Below are 7,319 nucleotides of genomic sequence, written 5' to 3'. Positions count from 1 at the left end.
TATGGCAGAAGTGGTCTAAAATAATAGACATCATACCTTTAATTATTTAAAGTAAAGATCATGGGCTCACTTGAGCATTACATACTAAAATAAGTATCTTCCATTTAATGTCTTTTTATTTTTCATTTTCTTAGCGTCGTCTTGGAGACGCAGCCAAGAAAGCCATCAGTAAATTGACAACTAGAACGGTGAAAAAGGGCGATAAGGTACAGTAACGAAATTACTTTTCTCTCGGAAATCTCACTCACGCTTTGCCCATCTGGAAAGCCTTCGGCTGGTCTCTCAGTTTTCCTGGGCTTCAGGAGCTCACAGTTAGCACCAGCTGCTCCTCTGTAGTTTTCTACTGTTAGAGCCTAGCACACATCTTCCAGGAGTCCTAATGAGACCAGTTGCACATAAAATAGCCAACACAGGTACATTGTCTTCTGTTTCTTAAGACTGCCACATCTGTTTTAGGTTTTGTTTCTTCCCAGCTAAGTGAAGACTTTAAGACCTTTATTTCTATGGTGTCTCAGTTAACACGGATTAGAAAGAACATTTTGTCCGTGTTGGACCTAAAGCATAAGAGGAGCAAGTCAAAGGATGATAACAAATAACAGCTGAAACCTTTCATCAAAGTCTCTGTCAGAACTCAAATGCCAAATAGCACATTAGTGTTAGTTTCTACATTCAGTATATTCAAACTTGTCGAGAATTTAAAAAATAGCCGGGCAGTGGTGGCGCACGCCTTCAATCCCAGCAATTGGGAGGCAGAGGCAGGCAGATTTCTGAGTTCGAGGCCAGCCTGGTCTACAGAGTGAGATCAGGACAGTCAGGGCTACACAGAGAAACCCTGTCTGGAAAAAATAAAAGAAAGAAAGCTCTAAAGGAAAAAAAAAAAACAAGACCATTGCCATCCCACACCCAGTGCTAACATTTTAGCAGAGCGCTCTGGTAGGAGGATTTTGTGTGATTCTCTATTTTCTTTGATTTAACACATTCTTTCTTTTACTATTTTTATTCCCATGTCTTTGAATACTGGAGCCTGTTGTCTTCAAACAGCTCCTAAGGTAGAAACATTCTCACTGGGTGTCACTGCACACTAGGAAAGAGAAAGGCACTTGCAGAAAATAGAGGCTGCACCAAGACAGCTGCATTTAACCCTAGCCCAGTCCCTGGTAAAAATGCTTTCTTGACTTGGCCAGCTGCTATTAATTAGAAATTCCCTGGATTTAGGACAGCCTACCACATCAGTCTCTACCCCTCCCCAATACCAAATAATCTTTCTGTGATTATAAAAGCTAATACACTTTTTGTACCCTTTCATCTGTGAAATTTGACCTTCCATATGGTTATATGGCCATGGCTTTGGTTATTACCATACTTTGTTTTAAGACAATTCTAGTGGAACCCTGCTCAGGCCAGAGAATGAAGGAAATTTATTAACGAGGTGACCAAACAACTGGCTGGCCTTTCCTGATTCTTGATAAATACTCATTGTTAAGTTAAACTACTAAGTGCCCCATGTCTGTGGCCAGAGTGCAACTCTTATACCTGAGTTAGGACTGTAACCTAGGAGGAGTCTACTGAACACTCCACATCATTTGTAAGAGCTCTAGGAATTGATCGGCTACATGATTGATGGGGACCTCGAGTTTTTTAGATTGTAACAGTGAAACCTATTGACAGTAGGTAGTTATCGTGGAAATGGGGTACACACATGATAATCCACGGCGATCCATTGTGAACTGTGGAGAAATGAGAGCTCTGGCCTCTTGTAAGACATATCATAAATAGAATTATATGATTGACTCATAGGTAATTTGGGTCAACACACTTAAGCAAATGAAAACTTGTTCTTTTTAGTTCCTTTCCCTTTATAGCTGCCTGCTCACGGTAGAAGTGTTCTTAGCTGGGTTGTCTGTGGCTCTTGTATGTACATACTCCTCAGCTCTTGTGCTTTTGTTTCAGGAAACAGACCCAGACTTCGATCACTGTGCAGTCTGCATAGAGAGCTATAAACAGAATGATGTTGTTCGGGTTCTCCCCTGCAAGTATGTCAGCTTTCTTTGTTTGAAAGGAATGGTGTTGATGTCTCTTTTCCAGAGTGGGTATCTACTTGCTCCTGAAAAGGCCACCTGACCAATAGCTCTGCTAACAGGCTAAGGACCAAATGCTGATAAAGGGAGGTCTTGGTCAACTCTGACCAGAGTCCCTCTCAAGAATTGTTTGTATAAGAAAGCATGGCAACATCCAGGCACACCATAACCTAAGAGTCTGTATTCAGTAACCCTCCTGGGCTAGGCTGTAGCTCAGTGGTGAGCAATGGCCCAGCATGTTCCAGTTGTGGGTTTCATCCCTAGTATAGCCAAAAAAAAGACCCAAAACAAACAAACACCATTTTCTATTTCTTTCAGAGTTCATTACAAAGCCCTTTCATGAATCATCCTCCACTTGCTCTGGGTTCCACAATGCTAGGGACCCAAGTTATGCAGAATAGAAGGACTGCCATTTGCTTTACAGCTGCTCGGAGACACTACACAACACTGTACAGATTGCATTTACTATCTTTTCTGATTCCCACAACAATCCAGAGTGTTTGTTTCCTCTTTATTTATATTGGCTACTTTTTTCATACTGTGGCAAAGTATCTGACATGGCTACTGAAGAAAAGTTTGTTTTGTAGTCTTGGAAGTTCTCAGTGTAACGTCCTGTTGGTTTTCCCTCTGGTGAGGATGATACATAACAGCATACATGCTGCTTTTGTATGAACCTCATGAGAACCACCTGAAGAGTTCCGTGGGAAATACCTCACACCACCAGTACCCTCAGGACCTCTGTAGGTCCCATTCCCCTGAAGTTCTGCAAACTACAACAGTATCACCCTGATGACCAAAGTTCCACCACAGTGGACTCTGGGAGCAACACTCAGACTTTATCCAAACCGTAGCAGAATTGTCCAGTGAAGGACAGTGAAGCCAGCAGTAGATTTCAGGTGTATAAGTTCAAATATGGCAGAGCCAGCAAAAGGGACTCTCTTTAATGTTATCATTCCTTGCATAATATCTAGCTAGCTAGCTCACTCCTCCTCTCCCTCCCTCCTCCTTTTCTCTCTCTTCTTTCCTCTCTTTTGAGGTATGTCTCCAGCATTCTTTTTACTTTAAGACAGGATCTCAGCAGGGCAGTGGTGGTGCACGCCTTTATTCCCAGCACTTGGGAGGCAGAGGCAGGGGGATTTCTGAGTTCAAGGCAGGCCTGGTCTACAGAGTGAGTTCCAGGACAGCCAGGGCTATACAGAGAAACCCTGTCTTGGGGAAGAAAAAAAAAGACAGAATTTCATTACATTGCCCAGGCTGACCATGAACTCACTGTAGGCCAGACTGCTTGAACCTGCCAAGCTCATGCTTCAGCTTCCCATGTAGCTAAGATCACAGACTCACCATCAGACTGGGCTATGCACATTCCCTCCATAAGCATAATGATCTCTACCATGGTTCTGTCCAAAGCCAGGGAATATGAAACACCAAGATGCAACGTTCTGAGCGTAGAGTGTAAAATCACCTACTAAGAAGCCTAACCAAAGATTTACTTTCTTCTCTTATCACATGAAAGGATACTTACATGGTTCTGCCTTGTGGACTTGTGACTAGATAAAATATTTGTAGGCAGTTGTGTCTCCATGAAGCTAACAGTCCTCTTTTACTTGCTCAGAAAGTAACATTTTGTGCCTTAGGAAATACATACAAAATACTTCGTGGTTTTTTTTTTTTTTAAATACTGGATCTCTAGAAGATTCCTGTATACAGAAATAGAAATCCAAGATTCTGGAGTAAGCATTTTAACTCTAGGTTATATAAAGGAAGATCTTTCTGATCATTTTTCTTCATTCAGTTATTTAAAATCTAAGTGTGTAAGGCCCAAGAAAATACATTTACGAAGCAAGTCAGGAAAAGGATCTGTGGGTTGCATTAGAAATCAGTCAGCAATTTGCCTGCTTTTGATCAGGAAACTGAGAGGTAAGGCATTGCTTGTCTTCCTATCCCTGCCCAGGAACCTCCAGATCTAGCTGGTACCTAAAATAGGAAAGAAAAAAAAAAGAGTCATTCATGGTTATTACTAAAATGAAAGTGTCTTCCTCAAGGGAGTCAGACCTGAAAACAGATGCCTCTGAGCTGCTGGCTCTCATTCTTGCCATCCTTAAAGCCTTGACTTTTCCAGGTTCATTCTGAGCGCTCTCGCTCGCGCTCTCTCTCTCTCTCTCTCTGTCTCTGTCTCTGTCTCGTATGTGTCTTTCTCTGTGTGTATCTGTCTCTGTGTAGATGTGTTTCTGTCTCTGTCCCCCCTCTCTTTCTGTCTTTCTCCTCCTCTTTCTCCCTCTCTCTCTCTCCCCTATCCTCTCTCCTCCTTCCCTCATCTCTAGTTTAACCCAGAGCTTTTTCAACCTGACTCCCTATCAGATCAGTAAGAGATTTTTATAAAGATCCAAAGTTTACTCCCACCTACATCTTTATTTTAGTAAGTCCCTGAGTGATCCTGATACCACAGGGTCCCACTCCCTGCTGAGGTCTGCAATCTTACGGGCCCGTAACTGTTACTGAAGCTAAAACGAGACAGCTGCTTAGCCTTTGTGTTGTAAGCTTTTTTAAAGAGTACGATGTTGGCAAATTTAGGGGCCTTCTTTGCAGTCCAGTTGCAGCACCATCCCTTTCACTGTCTGCCCTTACTTTATGCTACACATGTGACCACTGCCTGTGTCCATTCTCCATGTTACTTCGCAGCTAGCTGCTCTCTTACATCTCAGAAAGTTGCAACTTTCTCTGAATTTCAGTGTTTTTCCTGGTCAGAACATGTTACCACCCCACCGTAAAAACAGTACCATCCCGGGTGCAGTAAAAATTAACTTTTCCCATTGAGCAACCTTTTGTGGCAACCTTTGACCTGTATGGGTTTCTGAGCCTTGGCACTGCTGACTTTTAAATCAGATAAGTCTTTGTTTGAAGAAGGTAGGGGGAGCTGTTTTGTATATCACAGGACATTTAGCATTGTCCTTTGCCTATCTATTACTCCCTGAAAGCACCTAAACCACACATTTTGACAACCAGAATCTCTCAATGAGAATCATTAACCTAGAAGATGTCCACCCAGGAAGTGTATCTTACCCCAAATCTTCCCCAAGCTTTTTGTTTCTAGTCAGTAACTCTGGTACCTGTGGTAATTTCACCTGGCGTTCCTGATCAGTATCTTTCCTCTTGGAATACCATCCCATCTTTTATCTTTATGTTCTCTGACCCTGAGCCATCCACGGATTTATTCATCTCATGTGGCTAAGCACATTTGCTCCTCTCTGTCTTCCACCTGGTCTTTGAACAGACTGGACAAACAACAGTTCCACCCCTGGCTGGTTGCCAACTGCTAGTCAGAGCCCTTCTCCTATCCTGATTGGCCTTTCCTATTTATCACAGCAGGGTCTTCTTAAACACGTCCCTAACCCCATTGTTCTCATTCTTAGCCAAGAGAGCTTCATAGAGAGAATAGTTGATGGAATTCTTGAACTTTCTATCACCAGGCCTCCAGCATATCTGCATCTGTGTCCCCACCCCCAACCCCCTTGGCACCTCCAGTGCTGCTTGCTGTTTCTACCTGGGTCTTTGTCTACCAACTCTTTCCCTTCTTAGGAGACCTTGATCTATTGACTGACTGTTCTGTCAGCTTTGTTCTATCTGTCTCTGCTCATCAGCATTTAATCACACTCCAGACTTTGAGACTCTAGTTTGTTAAATCCATCCCTTACCCATACTGCCCTGCAGCCAGCTTTCGGTAGAATCTGTGTTCACTGTCTCTCCTCAGTTGGAAGAAGATAGCCAGATGCCTATGCCTTTCTGACCTTCATTTTTAACAAGCCTATTCTGAACCAAACCTTTCTCTACCAAATCTCTTGTGAATTGTTTTGTCACATGACCTTTTCTTTTTCTCCTCTGCTGCACTAATTCACTGTGGACAGATGGTAGTCGACATTGCTTTGGGGACCTCCTGCTTGTGTCAGTTGATTACAGTTGATCATCTTTTGGATGTTAGCCATCATGGCTTCAAAACTGAAAAAGAGTCACCTTATTTAAAGGTTAGCCACAAGATTTGAGGAGGTAAAAATACCAGGAAGGAGAGTGCTGCAGCTGAAGATGTCTGCTGGAGCTAAAACAGGCAGGATGCTGGGTGGTTGCTGCCTAGGGAGTTGCTGCAGCCACCTCTACCACTGAGGGATGCCGGCTTAAACAGCATCAGCTGGTCATGGCTGGGAAAGGACTTCTTGTCTCTGACCTTTAATAACCCTAGATCCTTTTATGTTTGCCAGGTCCTTAACGGGACACCCAGAGACTGCAGAGCTGTGAGAACAACTCACCTCCAGTGTACACGCCTCCCCCAGCCCCACTGGTTTTTGACCTCTCTATTCTGGTCCCTGGGGAGTAGGGGGAAGAGCCCCTGCATTCAGTGTTGCAGGCTTTGTTCCTTCCACAGTCTGCATTTCCCATTTTGTATCTCACAGCATTTTTTGCAGAAATAAAGGACATAGTGGAAGCTCTGATACATCAGTCCACTGTTCTCTACACATCTCAGTCCACCACTTCGCCCCTCTCTGCTGCTGTGTGTATTTTTATTACAAGAGTTTTTCAAGACAGTGAAGAAGGGCTGCTTTTCAAGTCCTGGCCTCTGTGGTGCACCCTCTGGCTAGTCCCAGGCCACCATGATGGATGTGCAGTGCCTGAGGCTCATTACAAGAGTGTTCTTTGCCATTTACTGGGATGCTGTGTGATCATTGAGGTCACTTTGCCGGTTTAGCAAAGCTTTCATCTCTCCACCCTTAGAACTTCTCACAATATTTCAAGGACAGTTTTTCTTGTGCTTCAGACAGCCTTGTAAGGTGATCAGACCTGCCTTCCCTACTCTCTCACCCCATAGCCCTTCAGGGTAGACAGCTAAGAGGCAGAAACAGTGGTGAGCCAAGGCTCCAGAGGCTTAGTAGCAAAGCTTTGCCCGGGAAGAAGATGAAGGGCATGGTAGGTAAGGTGTGGTGAGCAGTAAGCTACAGAGATGAACACAGGGACATGGTAGACAATAGGTGAAGAAGGGTCAGCTGTCAGCCCAAGCATCTGTTCCATGGGGAACAGACGGGAGTGCACGAGTGTCCAAGGCCGCTGGGTTCAGAGAATACAGGCCTGGTTTTTGGGTAGGGGTTGTTGTTTTTATTTTCTTTTTCTTTTAAATTCATTTATTCATCTCTCATACAGTATATTCCAATCACAGCCTCCCCACAGGGCCTGGAAAAGCTGTGGGAGTTAGAGACA

At 43.8% G+C, this 7,319-nt stretch overlaps 1 long non-coding RNA gene across 1 annotated transcript; it reads left to right on the top strand.

The window, feature by feature from the left end:
- Positions 1-111: 111 nt before the first annotated feature.
- On the top strand, positions 112-6,561 carry LOC114638158. Its single transcript, XR_003713834.1, has 3 exons — positions 112-206; positions 1,951-2,033; positions 6,329-6,561. It is a non-coding gene; the product is annotated as an uncharacterized LOC114638158 (long non-coding RNA).
- Positions 6,562-7,319: the final 758 nt, after the last annotated feature.

This window comes from Grammomys surdaster, unplaced genomic scaffold, assembly GCF_004785775.1.
Source record: "Grammomys surdaster isolate TR1022 unplaced genomic scaffold, NIH_TR_1.0 125537, whole genome shotgun sequence".
Taxonomy (NCBI): domain Eukaryota; kingdom Metazoa; phylum Chordata; class Mammalia; order Rodentia; family Muridae; genus Grammomys; species Grammomys surdaster.
This window is presented reverse-complemented; position numbering and strand designations above follow the sequence as displayed.